At 41.8% G+C, this 22078-nt stretch overlaps 1 long non-coding RNA gene across 1 annotated transcript; it reads right to left on the bottom strand.

Moving 5' to 3' along the window:
- Window positions 1–1912: 1912 nt before the first annotated feature.
- Window positions 1913–14987, bottom strand: LOC128316310 (uncharacterized). The gene is made up of 3 exons (XR_008299966.1): window positions 11172–14987; window positions 9496–9623; window positions 1913–5288 (listed from the first exon to the last, which is right to left on the bottom strand). It is a non-coding gene; the product is annotated as an uncharacterized LOC128316310 (long non-coding RNA).
- Between the last annotated feature and the right edge of the window lie 7091 nt (window positions 14988–22078).

The raw sequence follows: 22078 nt of genomic DNA, 5'->3' as shown, positions 1-22078 counted from the left end.
TCTCTCTCTACCCCTCCCCACTCACACTCAGTCACTCTCTCTGAAAAATAGATAAACATTAAAAAAAAAAAAAAAGTAAGCTCTGTGCCCAACGTGGGGCTTGAACTCACCACCCTGAGGTCAAGAGGTGCATGCTCCAGCAACTGACCCAGCCAGGCACCCCTAAATTTTAATAAATATTGTCAAATTTTCTTAAATTACATTTTATCTATTGTGTGTTCCAATAAAACTTTATTTATGGAAATTAGAATCTCACATCATTTTCACATGTCACAAAAGAGTCTTCTTTTGCTTTTTCTCAATCAGTTAACAATTTTAGTCTCAGATCAGAGGTTGTATAAATCAGGTGATCAACCAGATTTAGTCAACTAGCTATAGTTGGCCAAGCCCTAGTTTAGTCTATACAAACTAAATGTAAAATAAAGGGTGAATTTGCACTTATTCCCAACTGAAAAGTGTTATTTAAAAAAGACATGTTTTAGACTTATTCAAAATGTTTCTCAATAAAAAATCACACATTATAGGGGCGCCTGGGTGGCTCAGTCAGTTGAGCGTCCAACTTCGGCTCAGGTCATGATCTCACGGTTCGTGAGTTCGAGCCCCACGTCAGGCTCAGTGCTGATGGCTCAGAGCCTGGAGCCTGCTTCGGGTTCTGTATCTCCCTCTCTCTCTCTCTGCCCCTCTCCTGCTCACACTGTCTCTCTCTCAAGAATAAATAAACATTTGGGGCGCCTGGGTGGCTCAGTCGGTTGGGCGGCCGACTTCGGCTCAGGTCATGATCTCACAGTCCGTGAGTTCGAGCCCCTCGTCGGGCTCGGTGCGGACAGCTCAGAGCCTGGAGCCTGTTTCAGATTCTGTGTCTCCCTCTCTCTGACCCTCCCCCGTTCATGCTCTGTCTCTCTCTGTCTCAAAAATAAATAAACGTTAAAAAAAAATTTTTTTTTAATAAATAAATAAATAAACAAACATTAAAAAAAAAAATCACACATTATATCCAGTCTAACGCAAGTCACTCTGAACAACATTTTTACCAATTAGTTTGAAAAAACTTTCAGTGTGGCAATGTCAGTTGCAAAGGTCAGTAATTCCAGACTCTTCTCTGAGTCTATACCAAGTTCAGGAAAATTGTGGTATGTGAGACAATCCTTGAGGTTATTTACACTTATCAACTCCCAAACTTTCTGCCTGTGCTGAACTTTTTTTTTTGATGTTTATTTATTTATTTTGAGAGAGAGAGAGAGAGAGAGAGAATGAGTGGGGGACTGGCAGAGAGAGAGGAAGAGAAAATCCCAAGCAGTCTCCGCACTGTCAGTGCAGAGCCTGATAGGGGGCTCGATCGCACGACTGTGAGATCACGATTTGAGCGGAAATCAAGAGTTGGATACTCCACCGACCAAGCCACCCAGGCACCCCTCTGTTGAACTAATGAAACTGTGGGGTGCGGTCCAGGTGGGAATCAGGGAGGCACCAGAGGAAAAGTAGTCGATCTGGCTTTTGTCTTATTTCGCCCAAAGCATCAGAGATGTATAGGTTTATCATTCTCTCTCTAAACTGAATTAACACTTGCTCTAGTTTCCTTGAAGTCTTCCCATTTGAAGCAGCGGTCACCTCCTCCAGGCTTTACTGTCTGGCTGCGTAAGAGAAATCTCTCCTGTCTGGCCTGTGAGGGATCCCACAGCTGGGCAGACCATTTCTGCGGGTACCCCCGTTTCGCACCTTTTGTCTCCTCTTGGGAGGGAATTTTTTCTCTTTTTAATTTTTATTTCTTTTTGAGAGAGAGCAAGTGGGGGAGGGGCAGAGAGAGAGACAGAGGATCTGAAGCAGGCTCTGCCCTGAGGCTAGAGAGCCGGATGGGGGACTCGGACTCACCAACCATGAGATCATGAGATCATGGGTGCTGCAGACCCATGAGCTCATGGGTGCTTCAGACTCATGAGATCATGGGTGCTTCATGACTTCAGACTCAGTCAAGAAGTCCACTCACCGCCTTTGGGGCTCCGGGAGCGTCAGTCACACGGTGGGGGTGTGCAGAATAAGATGTCTGCGGCATTGGGGTGCCCACGGGCCAGCCGGGGAGAGCCGCGGGCAAAGTGTCCTTGGTGGCTTGTGGGTGGACTTCTTGACTGAGTCTGAAAAGCAGTTCGTAGAATTCCGGTCCCACTGATGCCCTCTGAGAGCCCCTAGCCCTTCTCTGCACCCCCACCCAAGGCCCACGGCCCCCCTCACATTCTGGATGGGGAGAGAAGGAAAGACCAATGCCCCACCTCCGTGGGGAAGGCAGGCGCTCCCTCCCGTGCTCTCATCTTTTCCTTCTGGAGAAATCGCTGGTGAGAAGGGCTCCCTTGGCACTTGACCGAAGGGTCAGAGGTAAAATGAAATTGTTCCTCTTACCCTCTTCGGTGTGTCCAGTCCCGGATGGTGTTTTGTTCTCGCGGGGTGCTGGAACGCCTCTGCTAGACTCCCAGATTCCCGCAAAGGTGGTCTCGTCTGTGCCAATTGTCAAAATGAGTGTTCTGCGTGGCGTATGGCAGAAAACTGCCCCCTTTTCGATGGGGTCACTCTCCTCGATGACATTTTAATATCATCTGTGGCTTTCCTTTGTGACTCGCCTGATCTAATTCACATGAAGGCTCAAGAGTACAGTGGCCAGACTTGGTTCTGTCTTGTTTTTACTTCAATCATAAAGAAGCATCTTTGGGACCTATCGGTGAGATGCTCAAAAAAAGTCACCTCAAAGTTTCAGCCCATCGCCATCACTGCATGAAGCCCCTTCCTTGAACTAGAGAAGCATTGAGCAGCAGAAACCACAAGTGAGCCGAGTGATGCCTGTAGCCAGTGGCCTTCACGTCCTCGTAGAAAGTCCTGGAACTGTTTTCTTGGGGTGGGCTCTCGTTTCCTAGTTGAAGCCGCTAGGGGTTAGTCACAATCCCTAGTCAACTCCCCCTGCCAAAGAGCACACACCAGAGTTTGGGTTCTGCCCTAACTGAGCTGCCTCTTTGAACAGTATTCCCAAAGGGCTTCACCAAAGGAAGAAAATCATCTCTGAAAATTCAAAATAGAAAAGGATCGGAGTGTTTCAAATCTTGACTCTTGCTGACTTAGATGTTAGAGTTCACTGCAAAATAAATGTGAATTTGAAGCTGTGTTTTTTTAAAAAAAAACATTTCTGAAACATACAAGGAAAATATGATACCTATAGATACCTATATGTCTAAGAAAACTCAGCTAATTAAAAAAAAAAAAGAGAGAGAGGGGTACCTGAGTGGCTCAGTCGGTTAAGCTCCTGACTTCGGCTCGGGCCATGATCTCACAGTGTGTGGGTTCGAGCCCCGCATAGGGCTCTGGGCTGACAGCACAGAGCCTGCTTGAGATTCTCTCTCTCCCTCTCTGTCTGCCCCTCCCACTCATGCTCACTCACTCTCTCTCTCTCTCAAAAATAAACATTAAAAAAAATTTTTTTTAAGAAGAAAAGAAAACTCAGCTAATTCACCACTGCTTCCTGATCAGGAAAATAAGGCTAAGGAGGAAGGTTAAGTGACTTGTTGAAGGGCATATACTATTTAAAAAAAAAAAAAATTTTAATGTTTATTTATTTTTGAGAGACAGAGACAAAGCATTAGTGGGGGAGGGGCAGAGAGACAGGGAGACACAGAATCCGAAGCAGTTTCCAGGCTCTGAGCTTTCCGCACAGAGCCTGACGTGAGGCCTTGAACTCACGAACCATGAGATCATGACCTGAGCCAAAGTCAGACGCTTAACTGACTGAGCCACCCAGGCGCCCCTGAAGAGCATATGCTATTTAATGACAAATTATATTTTTATATATATGCAAATATACACACATAATTTTATTTATATATACATATAAATTTATATTTTATATATGGAAACATACACATGATTTTATATAAAACATATTTAAATATAAGTACAAAATTATATTTTTTATGTGCAAATATATAAACAAATATACATATGTGTGTATATATATATATATATATACACACACATGTATGTATATATGCTTTACAGAGAAAGATATAGATTGGTTTCCTCTAGTATGCCCATTGGTAAAACTTTACTAAGGGACTGTTAGGTCTGTCTCTCAGAAGCTTAAGACGTAGACAAGTTAAATGAGGTCCCAACGTAGGTTACAGTCTTTGATAGACACATGAATCTCTAGATATCCCTCATCATCCATTTGATTGGTGGAGTGGTCAGTAAGAATAATTAAGAGCACTAAAAGTTGAAAAAGACAGGCAATAGCTTTGGTTGTGAGGCAGAGAAGTCAAGATCAGGGACCTCGCAGACCTAGCTGGGATTCACCAGCAGTTGCTGCACATAAAAGAGACATGCAACTGACGAGCCGACCCTGAAGTCCTTCTGTGATTGTTATTCTACATCATTCTGGGCTTCCACTCTACAAAAGTGTTTAAAATCAAAGTTAACTGACAACACAGGGAGAACAAAATGCACCCAGGCTGTACATTATTTGCTCTTATAAAGAAAGACGACTCCAAGAAACAAGGTCTCCAGTAATCCTGTCTAACTGCTAATGCGATTAGCCTGGAGTGGGTGCCTCAAAGGAGGGTGGACCAGATGATTTCCCCGAGAGAAGGAGAAATCACAGAGGTTTTCCACAAATCTCCTCTGCTGGCAATTTAAAAACCAGAAGGAGATAAATGAGGGACAGACCCAACCATGCCTGTCTGCTCTGTGACTAAGCCAGGACTACCATCCCCTCTAATCAGCAGGAGGTAATATCCTTTCTCTTTTAATGAGGTCACAATCACTAGTCACTCCAGTGTTAACACCTGCGATTCTGTTATAGGCAGAGATGAGGTGTGGCGGTCTTGAACGACATCAGAATGACAACCCCCACTGCTTTCTTGGTGAACTAAGCTTGAACAAGCTTGGGCTCCACCCCAGAACCCAGCTTTCAGACAGGCAGTCACTCCCCCATGCCAAGCTACTGAGAACAGTTTTCTTCACTGCACACAGATAATTATAAGCCCTTGACCCAAGCACAAGGAGGTAAATGGCTCCATCAGAACCTTCTCCTCACCTGTCCCCTTGTCGACCCTCAGGAAAAGTCTTCTGTAACCACAGCCCAAGTGATGAATAGTTGCCCTCTTCAAGATCCAAGATCCAAGCCAAGTTTCCCCACACATTGCTCTCTTTCTGGCTGCAAACGAGATCTGTCTCAGCCTTTATGCCTTGAGAGGAAAAGATGAGGAAAATTCTTGTCCAGCTCATCCCCTCTGATGACTCCATAGAGTAGACTGGATCTGTTGATGGAGTTTTCAAAGTTAGTGAGTTTTTCTTTTTTGTTTTTTTGAGCCAGACCCTCTATCAGTCACAATTTTTTAACTTTAGACTATTTTAGCATTTTCAATGCATCCCACCCCCGATGCCACATTATCTTCACGTGGCCCCTGACTCTTCCAGCCTATTGTCTATGACCTGGCAGTATATATTACCTGTGTCTCTCATCCTGGCACCTAGCTAGACTCTGCTTGGCAGTACTTATAACTACTTCATGAGGGTCGGTCTTGTCTGAAATTGGGTTATTAATTCCTTGAGGACAAAATGTTCATTCTCCACCGCTTTCATATGGACGTCCACGCTTACCCTTCCTTGCCTCCCATTTTCACATGTGGAAAATTACAAACTTCTTTTTAAACCTGAAATGACTCCCAACAAGGCAGCAATAAATATGAAAGTGCTTCTGTAGCTTTCCCTTTGTGATCTTTTCAATTTGTACTACGTTCCAAGATATATGATTTAAAGCCGGGTCATTTATTTTTTCTGCTGGTCCAACATTTAGGGAAATTTTCATGTAAAGAATGAGATCTAGAGACTTGGAAAAATTATTCGAATTCCATTTTCCCAGCAGCTGATATTCTATTCAGTCTAGGACAGTCTCTATGATCACGCCTACCATCAGTGAGGTATGCTTTTATCATAATCATAGCAAACGTTTCATTGACTCATTACTATATGCTAGACACCATGCTAAGTGCTTTACATGCATTATCTCATTGAATCCTCACAACAATCCAAGAAAATAGGAACTGAATAAGCCTTATGTTACAGGTGAACAAACCCAGATACACAAAAATTAAGTAACTTAGGCAAACTCATCGACCTGCAATGGGTACAACCAAAATTCAACTCCAAGGTTTGCTACACTTGACCAACAGCATCAGCACCCTGTGGAACTTGTTAGAAATGCAAATCCTCCACTCCCACCTGAGACTTACTGAATCAAGTGCTCTGAGGGTGGGGCCCAACAATTGGGAATTTAACAAGTTCACGAGGTGATTCTGATGCTCTAAAGGAGTCTTTTTTTTCCTAAAGGCCCATAGAGTAAATATTTTGGAATTGCAGGCTATATACAGAAACAGCCATAGTGGGCACATAAACAAATGTATGCGACTGTTCCAATAAAACTTTATTTATAAAATTTTACTTACAAACTTTATTTACAAACCTAAGGGATATAGTCTGCCCACCTCTGTAATTCTTACATAAGTGTTCTGAGAGTAGCTAGAGCAAAACTTTACCTTATTAAAGATAGGTAATACTCTCAGTGTGAAAGTTTTAATTAACACTATATAAACCACACTTCAATAAAAAAGAAAAAAATGTTTTTAATCATACACATACAGAACAGGGAGTCCCTGGAAGAAAGGAGGGAAAAGATTTTAATCAACAAAGGTTAGAATGGTTCAGAAAAAAAGTTTATAAAATTTTGCCAATTTTTTTTCCATTAACTTGCCCAGTGAAAAATTATAAAAATGTTTTTCACAAATTGACTTTACTACTGATGACAAGTTAAAACATGTTTTGTTTAATAGCCTTAAGTTTTAAATTAATAAAGTCTCTAGCCTTGAATGGATTTTCTATAGGATTTTTTAAATATTGTTTTGTAATTAAAGCAATACTTGTATGTGATAGAAAATTCAAAGTATAAAGAAAGAAAAGTTCAGGACCCGTGGGTGGCTCCGTTGGTTAAGCTTCTGACTCTTGGTTTCAGCTCAGGTCATGACCTGACAGTTTGTGAGTTCAAGGCCCACATCGGGCTCTGTGCTGACAGTGCAGAGCCTGATTGGGATTCTCTCTCTCCCTCTCTCTCTTTCCCTCCTGTGCGCTCTCTCACTCTCTCTTGCTCTATCTCTCAAATAAACTTAGAAAGAAAGAAAGAAAGAAAGAAAGAAAGAAAGAAAGAAAAGTTCAATTCTGCCATCGCCCTCACTTTCACTCACCAGAGTTAATAGCCATTGTTTATTTAGCCCTCCAGGTGATGGCCATTATAGCTCTAAACAGTACACATGTACATGTATTCCTTGATTCCACTCTCCTTTTACCAAAGGTAAGAAATTTTATGCACTTTCACTATTTCCCACTTTGCCTCCTACCTTAATCACCCAATTTTGTTAATTATATTATTTTTAGTTTGTCAAAGTCATTTAGTGATTATGACAATGCTATCAGTACTGTGTCCACTGATTGGCTCTAAAGTTTTGATTTCATAATACAGTACTTACAACATTAAGATTATATAAATATGACTCCAGGCAGAACTAATTAATATGATTGAGTCCTTAGAGAAGGAAGGATAATCAATGCTAGGTCATAAAGCTACTGCCACTTTAAGGAGAATGTTCCAAATTTCTAAGTCATGCTCAGCTGCCACTGTTTCTTCTACTTCATGTCATCCTCATTTATTCCTTTTTTCTTTTGCTTAAACAAAACTTCTTAAGTATTATTTTTTTCACATCGTTATGAAACTTTGAGGTTTTTTTCTTGCCTGGAAATATCTCTATTTTGCCCTCATCCTTGGTTGATGGTTTAGCTGGGTATAGAAGTCTATATTCCAAAGCAAGTGTTGGCAAACCATAGCACACTGGTGCAATCCACCCCACCACCTGTTTTTGTAAATAAAGTTTTGGTAGAACACAGCATTATGTCTTTATTTCATGCTACAATGGCAGAGTTGAATAGCTGCAAGAGACCACATGACCCACAAAATGTGAAATATTTACTATCTTGCCCCATACAGAAAAAGTCTGCCTCCCTCTATTTAAAATCCTATCTCAAAATGTCAAAGCATTGCTCCACTGTTTTCTTGCTGATGAGGACTTGGAGGGCTTTGCTCTATTGTCCTATGTTGCTGGTGTGAGTCTCATTATTAAGCATCTATAATAAGCTTGCTTTTTTTCTCTCTAGAAACTCATGTGATGTTTTTCTTTACCCTTGTATATGTCAAGTATCACTAGTTGTTGTTGTTTTAATTTACCTGTTTTAATATTTGGTGTTTTTGCTTGATTGTTTTTGTTCTTCAGGGGTTTTTTTGTTTTGTTTTTTTGTTTTCCTTTTTAATGTAATTTATTGTTAAGTTAGCTAACATACAGAGTATACAGTGTGCTCTTGGCTTTGGGGATACATTCCTGTGATTCATCACTTACATACAACACCCAGTGCTCATCCCAAGTGTCTTACTCAATGCCCATCACCCATTTTCCCCTCCCCCTACCTTCTCCCCCATTTTAATATTTGGTCAGACTTTTCCAATTCAAGATTCATGTCTTCCTTTATATAAGGAAATTTTCCTCTACTATTTTTTAATTTATCCTTTTTATTTTCTCTATTAGCTATTTCTTTCCTATGAGATGGATATTGAATCTACTGCTGTCTTCATAATTGCTAACTTCTCTCTCATTCAAATGTATGGCCTTTTTGCTTATTGGAAGACTTCCTTTAGTTTTCTTCTAAGATATTTCTTTAGCCCTGCCAACATATTTTTCAGTCCAGCTATTGATTTCTTATTCTATAAGTCATATTTTAATCATCCAGAGCTCTTCTTATCTTCTGATTGCTCTTGCGTCATAACAACTTATTCTTATTTTAAGGATCCTGGGGTGCCTGGGTGGCTCAGTCTATTAAGTGTCCAACGTTGGCTCAGGTCATGATCTCACAGTTTGTGAGTTTAAGCCCCACATAGAGCTTTTCTGATGGTGCAGAGCCTGCTTGGGATTCTCTCTCCCTCTCTCTCTCTCTCTCTCTGTCTCTGGTCCTCCCCCACTCTAAATAAACAAATAAAAACTTTTTTAAAAATTTAGATGATATAATATCATCCTGAATTATGAGAATGCAGAAAATATTTTTTTTAAGTTCTTTTCAGTTCTCTGAGTTATATCTATTTTCTTCAGGATCAGTTGTTCTGTTATTTATGTTAATCTTTCTATTTCAGGAATTGGTATTATCAAAAATCTAGTGTTATATTTATTATTGAAGGACAAAGCTGACCACACAGGAGTATAAGTTTCTTAGGATTCTTTGTTAAGTGACAGACTTCTGTGCAGACACCTTGTGAGCAAGAGTGTTGACAGGCAGGACTCCCTACTGTAAAAAGCAGGCAATCCGGAGACCCTCGGGGTTGTGTAGGGCTTGAAGAACTTTGGCATCGACGTCTGACCAAAGCTGCCTTACCTCAGCATTTGCTATGGAAGCCTGGGGTTACCTCCACCTCTTTTCTTTAGGCTCAGGATCCACGTTGCCTTACTCTTCAGTCTTTAAAAGTTCTTTGGTTCTATCCAGGTGATACAGTTTGCCCATGTCTGTTTTGACATTGAAGAGTAGAGAGAGAAGAGGAGCTGTAGTTGAAGAAAGGGATCTCAAGGATCTGAATTCAAAACTTTAAATCAACACTCCAATAAGTATAATCTGCCACCCACTCTTATCCTTTATGTTTGACAACCCCAAGCTTGGAGCTTCTCCAGTGGTCCCTTATCTCTGGAATCCCCTTCTCTGCTTTTATTTTTGTTTGCTTTTCATGTAAGTCCATCTCCTCTCTAACAACTAGCTTGTATTCACCCTCTGTGGTTCCTTTATTGATGGCCAGCATTGCTGTGCTTTCATTAGATAGATTTTTACATGGACGCACATTGGACATTTAATAGTTTCAATGGGACCTTGAGAAAGGGTGAAGGTTGATATGCCATCAGTGTGCCATCTTGAACTGGACACTCACCAAAGTTTAAAGTTTATAGAATTTGTCTTTGGGGGAGGAGTCTTTACCTTTCCCTCCTTCCCCCCATCAAATTAGATTTTCAGGAAATTGTATGATAAATATATCATTCAATAAATATTTTTTTATATGCACACACACGAAGAGAATGGAGAAGTTTAGAAGTTAAATTTTAAGAGAAACAAAAGCCTTTGGCTTAAAAAAAATGAAGCTACTACTTTAGAATTTTAGGCACCTTGAAAGTACAGACATGCAAACATTCTATGGAAATCTTCCTTTTATGGGGAATTCGATCGCCTGAGATGAGTAAATTCTCAATACGAACATTCCTAAACCCCAATACGTCTCCCAATCAGGGGAACTAATGACTTTTTGGTGATATTTTTGATCAACTAGGGAAGCAAGGTAGTATTTTAAGAAAGGCCATAGGGGCGCCTGGGTGGCGCAGTCGGTTAAGCGTCCGACTTCAGCCAGGTCACGATCTCGCGGTCTGTGAGTTCGAGCCCCGCGTCGGGCTCTGGGATGATGGCTCAGACCCTGGAGCCTGTTTCCAATTCTGTGTCTCCCTCTCTCTCTGCCCCTCCCCCGTTCATGCTCTGTCTCTCTCTGTCCCAAAAATAAATAAACGTTGGAAAAAAAAAATTAAAAAAAAAAAAAAGGAAAAGAAAGGCCATAGACCATACCAAGCTAACCACATCAAGGTAATTTTAGACATCTCATTTTTCAAACCATCTAATACTGTAGGAATCTTTGAAAAATGCGTAGAAAAGAATTATACATACATACATTTCAAAGAAACTTCTAAGCCAAATATCCTGCCTGATCATAAATAATACCTTCTCCAGATGTGAAAAAACCAGAAGCAGAACATATAGAGCTGGAAAGGATAAAGGTGGGCAACACATGTAAACAAACAGTTCCAGGGTAATGGCCAAAAGAAAAACCACACTTCAATTATTAACTCTCACTTTTACTCTAAACATAAAAGAAAGCACATAGGCTAACACTAATAGTTGAATCTTTGTAATTTCAGCCATTATTCAAAACATACTTGGTTTTATTGTAACAGACATGTATTATAATACATTAGTATAAGCTATTATAAAGAGCAATTATAGGACAATTAAGATATAGGAACCTTTTTAAAAGTTGACAGTGGCATTCTTTGGTCCGCTTCACTTTGCAAATAAGTTTGGAAAAAAATTGCTTAGCTCCCAACCTAATCTTAAATTCGGAACCTTTTTGACTTCGAAGCTCTCTTGCCTCTTTTTCACGCATGTGCGTGCACACACATCCCCTTGCTTTCCATATCAGTGGTCGGATGGACGAGGCCTATGGCCAGATTCAGCCACACTCTACAGTTATCAAGCATGACAGAGCTGGAGGGAAAACATCTGGTCCAAGGTTGCCGCTTGCCTTTGTAGCAGAGAATGTTCTTTGATCTCCAGCTGGAGTTCCCTATCGAGTCTAGCAGATCAATTAGTTAATAGACCTTTCCCACTGGTAGTCTCACTAGCTGACTACCTAGGGTAGAAATAAGTTCTATTTATCAGGCCTTCTTTTCCCCTTTATACTTGAGGCAGATCTTTTTTTTTTTCCCCCTTGAAATAACATAATTATTAAACCACTTCAGTCACTTCTGTGGTTAATGATTCCCTTTCGTTGGTTCCGCTCTCAGGCTGAAACCTCTTGGTGGGTTTTAAATACACCACTCCATGACTACAGTGTTACCCCATACCACAATTAAGCTTAGGAACAGCTTGAAATACCATTATTAAAACCAACATCTTGTCCAGGTTTTCTTCATTCCCGCGGGGAATTGAAATTATCATCTTAGTATCTGTTTCTCCAAAACTTCAGAGAAATAATAGAACATTTCACCTGGATTTCATTCTAACAAACTTGGATGATTTTCCTGACATTACGAAGATCTGATCTAGGAATTTAAACAAGCATGTATAATCTTTCCCTAATAACCTTTTTATCCCATTTACAATGACATTACTATCAGTGCTATTTAGAAAAAATAATTACTTGTCAGAAAACCAAACTGAATTACTTTGGGTCTTACATATAGAAATCCAACTGGTTTTAATGATTCTAGTGGGGCCCAAATAACATAACCGAACTGGATTTTTCACCTGAACACAAAAACATTATCTGGCACTGCATTTACCAGTCAAAAAAAAAAAAAAAAAAAATGCTCCGGAATAATTTCTTTTCTTAAAAACAAGATTAGCCAATCGACTGTACTCTTTAGGCACAATTAAAGCAGTTTTGCACAGGGGACAGACACATAATGCTCCAGTGAGCTGACATTTGCCACCCTGCTCAGTACATTTTACTGCAAAAGAACCCGGTCTAATTTATACACTGGAGCCAAAATCAAACTGTGCACTATTCACCTTGGCCATGACTGAAATACCTAGCTGGGGATAAAACATGGCGGCTGTTTCCCAGGGTCAGCAACACCCCAGGCAATTGAGAGTGCTTCACCCAGATGAAATTGCAAAGGGAATTTCAGGAGGCAGAATGTAATTATCCCCTTTGGAGTTTGGCATGGACAGAAGGATTAAACAGTGCTGTCCTTTGTCCCCAAAACAAAATGTGCCAGCAGATCTATGACAGACACAGCCAGGAATATGAGGAAGGAGCCTGGAGTCTTGTTTGCTTTCAGTGCCCTATTTTTCTCCTCCATAGATCACCAGTTCCTATGTCCCCCCAAAACCAGGACGGGCCTCACTGTGGCCCCTCGTATGTCACGTTACTACTGCTTTAAATGCTTTTTAGATGAGACTAGATTTAATGCTCGGCCATTGCCCTGTGAGCCACTGTCTCTGAGCTCAGTTAAAAGGAAGAACTACTTAGAACACAAGTCTCCAAGCTTTCCCTCACAGAAAGCAGAAAGCTCAATCCTGGGCTTTGGTACAGAACCTTCCAAAGTCCATTTTAGATGGTGAGCGCTCATGTAATTATTCTCTAAAATAGAAATAAGACAGCTGTAGACCCCAAAGGGTGTCTTATGTCTCTTTTCCATACATTTTATACTAACTAACACTTGTAATTAAGGTTGGTAGGAAATTAACTGCCGGATGTGGGTCTTGACAGGGTGCCCGCTGGGTACCTTCAGAAACTTGTTCAATGTCAGTTAGTTGCTTGATTGATGCCAAAGTTCACCCACAAGAGCAGCAAGCCCAGGACAATGGAGAAGGTGGCTTGCACCCTTACAGCCTATGCTTTCCATTGGTGTTTACTGACTCGACTCCACTCCCTTGCTCAAGACATCCTTGACATGACTTTCTTTCCCACTTTTTCATTCCTACTGACCCTTCTGAGAAGGTCACCAGCCTAAATGACTTCATCCCAGGATGTGACACTCACGCCTTCTAACATCTTTTGACATTGGTGCAACCAGTCCCCCCCAGTGACAAGATGACTCAAGGCACAACTTGTTGATGAAAGCCAGGAAACAGAATTCTAGAAACCCTGAGCTAACTCCAACCAACACCCAAGTCCTGACTTTCAAATCCATCAGTTCCCAAAAAGAAAAAAATGTTTCCAAACTTCCCCATCATAGTTAGTCCTGAGCCACCTAGTTCTGATACGTTATAAACGAGCGAAATAGAAGCCAAACCTAGATCAGATCTCTGAGGTGACACACTTTCCGTTAGTGTTCGTTCTAGATAACAGATATCCTCTTGAGGATGGAACGAGTGAATTCCTCTTCCCCAAGAGCCACCCTTCACCAAGTGGCCCAGGTCAGATTTTATGATGTGCAAACCCGGTAGGGAATAAACATCTAGAAGTTAGTGCATTTCTTACTCGGGAATAAACATCATCTAGAAGTCAGTACATTTCTTACTCAGGAAATTTTGTCACCTCCAGTAAAAATGTTTTGGGTCACTTTCCTCCAAGAAGAGTAAAACTGTAATTCCGAGTAAGTCCTAAATAAGGTCTCTTCTTCTGGCCTTTCGGGTCAATATTTTGCTACCCCACTTTGAATGTTTTTAAAGCAAAAACCCTGAAGTTTTTTCCAATCCAGAAAATGAAGTGCTTAAAATAGGCAACAGCTCGCTTCCACATGATGGTCCCAAGTCTGTTTGACTCCAAAACGCAACATCTTCCCTCACTACCTCCCAGTTACCTGCTGTGAGAAATCCTTTTGAAAGACACTTGCCTGGTGATGAGGATTTAACTGCTCTCCATAAACAGGAAAAAAAAAAAAAAGAGCCAGGTATCCAAACTTTTAAACGACTCGCGAGAGGTAGAACGTGAATGTGAAACAGCTGTACACATGTCCTCTTTCTCTGTGAAGCCATGATCCGATGGAGCTCTTTGGAGACGCTGACGGTAGGCCAGACAGGGTGACCAGAACTTTCCACCCTGATGCAACTAAAGCCCCCCAATTTCTCTCGTGACGTCCTGTCTCCAACTCTCTCATTACGTAGTCTCTGGGGGTCTGTCTCTAGTCAGGTCTGCGCTTCTGAACGTTCATTTCCTGCACCTTGGGAACGTTCTGTGTGGTGTTTATTTCTCTCAGGCTTCATAGGATACTCTCTGAGCATGGAATCTCATCAACGTGTACTCAGCTGAGAGGTCCACTTAGCAAAACTCCTCAGGTTCCTGGGCCCTGTCTGGAAAGCCCTCTGTGAAGTCGGCCTACCTTGAACGGGACTCCTGCTTCCCGCTTTGGCCAAAGCCAGGTTCCCTTTCCCTCAGCAGCCACAGAAACATTAGGGTTTCTTCATCCAAAGTTCACAATGGGCAACGTTTCTTTCTCACACTTGCTCAACACGCTTGTCTGGTTCTGAGGAGAACTTGTCATTCACATGTGACAGGGTGACACGTAACCTAGGAAAATACACTCAACTCTAATTTATGGGTGAAGGGGAGACTCCGAACTTAAAACAAGCTTTTAAAGGAAGACGAGAGGCTCCCCAAGAGCCCTAGGGTTTGGCTGGGACTGCCTCTGTTTTCCACACTTTTTTTTTTTTTTTAATTTATTGCTTCGTGTTATTTTTTTTTTTTTAAGTTCATGTACTTATCTTGAGAGAGAGAGAGAGAGGGAGAGAACGTGCGAACTGGGGAGGGGCAGAGAGAGAGAAAGAGACTCCCAAGCAAGCTCCATGCTGCCAGCACAGAGCCCGATGTGGGGCTCAAACCCGCGAACCATGAGATCGTGACCTGAGCTGAAATGAAGAGTCAGATGCCTAACTGACTGAGCCACCCAGGCACCCCTGTTATCCACACTTCTATTGTCCAGCTTCTGCTCGGCCCTGGATGCACCTCCATGAAGCAGGGGACATCAGGGCGTTACCATAACTCACCCAGCAGGAAACTACATTTTGGCTCTAGCTGAACAATAGTCCTTTTTGAAAGTAGTTAGATATCACCTGGCCGTCAAGATTCAAACGAGGGGAAGGGGCGCCTGGGTGGCGCAGTCGGTCAAGCGTCCGACTTCAGCTCAGGTCACGATCTCACGGTCCGGGAGTTCGAGCCCCGCGTCGGGCTCTGGGCTGACGGCTCAGAGCCTGGAGCCTGTTTCCGATTCTGTGTCTCCCTCTCTCTCTGCCCCTCCCCCGTTCATGCTCTGTCTCTCTCTGTCTCAAAAATAAATCAACGTTAAAAAAAAATTAAAAAAAAAAGATTCAAACGAGGGGCAAAGGCCACATTCTTGTTTGCGACGAGTGTCCCGGTGTCCTCAGTTTTGATGGAAACTTATAAATTCGTCACTAATGCTTTACACACACAGCAATCATTAACAACTATCCAGCGCAGATAAGCATTCAGCCCACAAACGATGGGAAACCCTACCTTCCAGACTCCACCTTGATGCCAGCTACCCAGTTGTCCTTGGGGAAGTGCCACAACCAATCTGGACCTCAGTTTACTCACCTACGAAAACAGCCTTTCAACAGAGTGATTTCCTAGGTGCCTACACCCTTGAGAAAGTTGAATGGCTCCGTATCCGCCTCGACATCCGCCACCCCACACCCGATGCAAGTTGGGGACCGGCCCCTTTGTCCCCATAGCACCCACCCCAGAAACTGGAGGGAATCTAGACGCTTGCTCCTCAAACAAAAACATCCACATGTAAAAGCCTGCCTTGGACAAATTAAGGTAAACATCTCTTGGATCTGTTGCTGTTGACAGCATGTTTTCAATTTGCAACGCAAATGCGTCGGAAGCCTTTCTGCTGGGGAACCGGATGGCCCAGGGAATTGGTAATTGGTAATGAGTCGTGCAGCCTCTCGGGTCTCAGTTACCATTCTGAATGGAGCCCTGCTAATCGTGAATTACCTGATACTGTTGGAAACCTTTGCAACATGAGCCAAACCCCTGGATTCATTCCCTAGCTTAAAACAAGAGTGAAAACTGTCTGATTGGCATTCATAAGGGGAATCAGGGGGACGGAAGTGAACGATGAGAGAACCAGCTAGGGGGTTCTCTTCCGAAGCCTGAGGGGTTTTTTTTCCCCCTCCAGGATACGCCAGGGGAAGTTTCCCAGGAATGTCAGGCCTTGGGAAGCGGAATGAATGTACACCTCACATTCTGCAAGGGTCAAAAATTCCGGCCTTGGAATTTTCATTTCTGCCTCGTCGCTGTCCCCGTCCAGAGGCTCAAAGTAGTCTTGTAGCAATTTTCAAGACGAAACAGATTTTGCTATTTATCGCGAGCCCGGCTTTTCTTTGAAAACAAAACAAAAGAAGCTTATTATCAGAGCCTTACAAACTAACCCAAACAATGCATCTTCTTTTCTGAGAGGTACCAATATTAATGTCTATGTTACGATCTGGTCCGCTGCATTTTACTTCCAGTATGTGCAGTCATCCTAAGGGAACCATCTAGCAGAAAAACAGAACTTTTACATCACTCGCTTTCCCGGCCTATTCCAGCTCCATATTTATATCACTGCTTTTCCTTTACACTCTTTGGTTTATAGTAGCAATAATTTTCCCTCATATATAGTCCAACGAACAACCAATTAACAAATGCCCAGAGCGGCAAGCATTCTTGGCTGTCTTGCCTAGTCAGTCATTAATTTGGTGAAGGAAGGGCTAACAAACTCATAAAGGGGAACGTGAATTTTAGAAGTTAGTTCCATTTTACATTATTAAAAAGGAAAATGTAGTAAAAATAATAAGAGCTTTGCCAAAACTCTACAGCAAAGTCAATTAGTCTCACAAAGAGCCGGGGAGTCTACGATCTGAACTTGCATTTGGAACCACTTAGCCTATTAAAACAACTCCAAACTTCATCTCTTGCAAATCATATTTCAGTGCTCACGGCTGGATCCTAATGAGTAAGATTCTTTCACCATCCTGGGATGCAACACAATTTAAAGAATTCCGTGTGTCTGCGTATTTCCACTACACACGTGTGACTTCACACATGGCTAATTTCTCACATGTATATGTACACACCTATCATGTAAATTGCATGCACCAGTCTAGTTCTCTACAACACAGAGCAAGCTAGGTGCTGCATCATATAGTGATATAGTATATACTTTTAGGATGCCTTTAAAAGAAAACAAATTTCAAACAGAAAACTAGCAACACAGACATCACAAGCCTGCCTGTGGCAAAAACAAAACGTGTCTCAACCAGAAGCGAAAACATTTTCACAACTTTCACTGTATTTCAAGTGTGAGGGGAATGCTGTTTCTTCAGTTAAGACAATTTGGTAATTGACTCAAGACAGGCCGTTCGTTCAATCAGTGTATCACCCTGAGCAATAAAGATTTGGTTTTGCTCTGATCAGTGGGACAAAGTTAAAATGCTAAGTGAGATTAGTTTCGTAGATAATTCTGCCAAGTAATGTTTTCCAATCAATTACATGAAGTCGCCGATAGGGCTTTTTTTTTTTTAAGAAAAACATATCTTATTTCATTGAAATCCAATGTTCCCCAAATGAAAACGAAGTTATCCCCTTTCAGACCCATGGCTCTCAACTCGCAGCCTCTATAAAAATCCCAAGCAATTTCTATAGGTTTTCCAAGGAAGATTCAGCTCTAATTAACTACAATTTTGTCCATATTTTGTTTTCCTACTGCACTGAAAGAATAGCAGGGGGTTAGCCCTGCAGAAAAGAAGATTATTAAAACTTTAATAACCTGAGCCTTTGAACCTTTCCAAATTCTTTACAATTTTCCCACATTTCCAGCCCAGATGTCTGCGTGCGGTTATAGTGGCAACGTGAACGTTTTGTTTACAATGTTATTCACCTTATTTATGACCTCCTTTTAAAAAAAAAGCAGCAGAACACACAGTAATTTTGTAGTTCTCCTAGGCAAAGGAATCCAGTTGTTCTTAAAAGCAAATTTGCAAGCATGATTTTTATTCACGTTTAAGTTAAATCTTCCCAGTCACGTCTTCCCTGCTGCTAGAGGTGAATTGTTAGACAGCCTAGCAACGTGGCCGCTGAACCACGGCGTTCTTTTCAATCAAGCTACCCGGCTTCAAAAGACTGAAAAGAGACTTCACTTGAACTCTTGAGATTGTCACCAAAGGACTAAGAGGGTGGCATCCTTTAACATAATCAGCTGCCAGCCGGTTTACCAGAGAGGGATATTTGCATACAACAAAAGCCACAACAGAATTGCCTCCCATAGAACCCAATACAGCAGTTGTATTATCCCAGTCCCAGATACCGACAGTTCCCCCCAATAGTCAGTTAGGACTTTTAAGTTAAAAAAAAAAATTATTCTAGCAAACCCACTGCCACCTAAATGATTGCGTTTCACAAACATCTGTGCTCTGTGATCGAGTGCTAGCAAAGGAAACGTGAGGAGGTGTGTTGAATGGTACTTTCAGGAAGTTTGCCAAAAGGGAGCCGACTGACCTTCTTCCCTTCCTCTTTGTGCTGAATAGAATTTTAGAGTGATGGCTGGAGCTCTGGCAGCCATCTTGGACCACAAGTCCAAGGAGCAAAAGCTAAGGAAGACAGAGCACGGACATAGCAGGAGCCCAGGTCCCTGGGAATCATGGAGCTACCTTTCCCGTTACACAAGGCCTGCTCTTAGAACTGTTTTATATATGAAAAAGAGATAAACCTCATTATTGTTTAAGCCGCTGTTATTTGGGGATGCTTTATGTTTAATATGACAAAATCTAGTCCTAAGTAACGTATCATAACTTGATTTAAAAGGCTCTATTTATAGTTATATTCTGCTAGCTGAGAAAGAGAAAAGCCATCCCTGACATCTAGGAGCTGGCCTGGTGCTGTTAGCCGGGGCTTGGTGTTGCTAGAAGCTACCCTGGTATTCACAACTAGGCGTTGGTGCTGTCCTGTTGAACGTAAGCAATTTCACAAAACATCAGCCTCAGACAAGGGCGCTCTGTGACCGTGAAGGATAAGACAAAAGGAAGACCATTCCATATCATGTCTGAGCACCGACGAAGCATTAACTTTGTCCAAACCACAAAATCCCGAATCCCTCCCTATCCTGGCTAATATGAGCGACCGCTGTTTTTACCAATCACAGGTCTTGCATGGCTATGTTCCTCTCGCCCTCCCGCCTTCTAGATAACATTGATTAAGATGCCCAATTCTAGAGTTCATTCTACTTCCTGAGAGCATCCAATTCAGACCAAAACTTCACCTCTTTGAATCCTTTCCCAAATCACCTAACACTGTCCTAATCCTAGAACACCTTTTCTAACACCCGCCTACAGACGCTCCCACAGTTTCCCATTGTGTGTTCTCCCCCATTGCAGTGAGTCAGTAAAACCCAGTTTGTTCAACTACAGGTTTGTTCCTGGAGGTCTCTGGCTGGTGGCCATTGGTGTAGCTATGTTTGTCTCCCTACGGCAGAAAACTAAAGCAAAAACAAAAACTTAAAACAATAAACCCACCCACCATATCAATCCATAATTCAAATGATCTCACCCCTAAATGGAAAGCCCCAAGTTTTCAATAGACTTCAATCCCTAAAAAACCTAATCAGCACTTTGTGATCATCAGACTCATTGAAATGATCCCCCTGTGCTATTGCCACAGCTTGGAACAGACTCAGCCTGAGCCCCCGTCATGTACCAAGTTCACAGTAACTATAGCCCAGTTCAGCTCAATCAATGCGCAAAGAGGTAAATGCCTACTCTGTCTACTTCTTCTCCCTTTCTTCCCTTCCTGCTTTTTTTTTTTTTTTTCCTCCCAGCTCCTTCTCTCTCTCTCTCCTTTTTGACCTCTCCACCATCAGACTCCAAACTTTTCGGTGGTTCCTGGGCTGGGTTCGCTCAGAGCTGTAAGGAGCTCTGTGCGGGACTAAGTTCTTCAATCACATTTGTCACATCCATCACTCAATGGCAGCTCTTGTTGCTGTCCTGTCGGCCACCCTGCCACTCGGAACTTGTCCCTGCCACACTTCTTTCTGCTCTTTACCTCTTAAAAATGACCATTGCTTACCTCATTTTCTCAAGCAAAGTAATAATCTCTTTATTTGAATGATCGAGTGTTCTAAGAAATGAAAGCTAAAAGTAACAACGTCTCTTCTAATTTCTTCTTTTACCCCTTATCCCTTCCCCAACCCACAAGCTACATTCAAAAGTAAACTCCCAGGGATAATGCCCTTGCTTTCATAGCTCAAATCAAAGGCATCACTCTCAAGATTGACAAACAGAATGGGAATACAATTTGCTTATCATTAGGCAAATGTTTTATAGCAAGTAGTGTCTTAAGATGTGTTTCTTCCTCAACCCAAATAGGTATCAATGCTAAACTTACCACTACATTATGTGATTCTTGAGATTCTTTGAATCTCTGGTTCCACCTAAATGCCTAGGATAAAAGTAGGTGGTAAACAAAACTGTTAGGATGATTTAATTAATTAATCATCTGTGTCAAAACCCAGTGCAACCCCCATTATCTAAACAGAAGAAAAATCAACAGAGTGGGCAAGGAAGAAAATGACATGGACCAAAGACAAAAGGTCATCGTACAATATATTTTTAGAGGTTTACAAGGAATCACCTTGAAATTTGAGGTGTAAAGAAATAAGCAAGAGTTGAGGCGTCTGGTTGCACAGGTCTTCAGAAAATCGGAAGTTTCCTTGTATTTTACTTCCATTTTTTTTTTTTTTTAAGTAGGCTTCACATTCAGCATGGAGCCCAACACAGGGCTTGAACTCATGACCCTGAGATCAAGACCTGAGCTGAGATCAAGAGTCGGCCGTTTAGCTGACTGAGCCACCCAGGCACCTGTTGTTTTTCTTTTTTTTTTTTTTTAAATAAATATATATTTGAAAGCTAATGCATACACAGGAAAGTGCACAAATCCTGAGTTCATAAAGCTCAATGAAGTGTCTCAAAGTGAACATACCTGTGTAAGCACCGTCCAGGTCAAGAAATAGAACATCACCCATTTCAAAGAATAACCAAAGACCACAGTAGAGTCTATATTGAGGCTGATAATGAGGCTGAATCCACAAGCTTACGAAGCAAGGGAGAGTTACATCACTCTGGAAGGAGATCATTAGTCTCTCTTAGGGTGTGTGTGAGAATATACAAGGAGGGGAAAAAAGTTTCTTCCAAATAACATAGGCTTCCCAAAGACACTTTGCAATTGATTACAGAATATAATTGATAAATCTCTCCTAAGTATTAGTCCTCACCACAGCGTGATATTATTTAGGCAGGCAGTATACCACACCTAGCTCTAAACAGGTTCAAGTTGAGGTAAGGCTCAAGCCGACTTAGGGTCATCCAACAGCCAAGCCCTAACAGACAAGCACAAGGTTCTAAGAGGATGTGGCTGTGATTTTCACACACCTAAGCCACTCCTCATACCTCTTGCCAACCACTACCTTAACTTCTGACTCCAAAAATTATTTTTGCCTGTTCTTTAACTCAAGACGGGTACTAATACACCAAGTATTCTTTTTCTTTTTATTGAGGTAAAATTCAAATAGCATTATCTTCAAACCATCCAACAATCTAGTCCGCCTATTCAAATCTCCCATTGAACCTTCTCTAGTGGATCTTTCACTTTAGCTACTGTACTTTTCAGCTGCAGAATTCCTATTTGGTTCTGGTTTATAATTTCTAT

The sequence above is a fragment of the Acinonyx jubatus genome, chromosome B4 (genome assembly GCF_027475565.1).
Source record: "Acinonyx jubatus isolate Ajub_Pintada_27869175 chromosome B4, VMU_Ajub_asm_v1.0, whole genome shotgun sequence".
Lineage (NCBI taxonomy): Eukaryota > Metazoa > Chordata > Mammalia > Carnivora > Felidae > Acinonyx > Acinonyx jubatus.
Note: the sequence above shows the minus strand (reverse complement) of the source record. Positions and strands in the feature narration are given on the sequence as shown.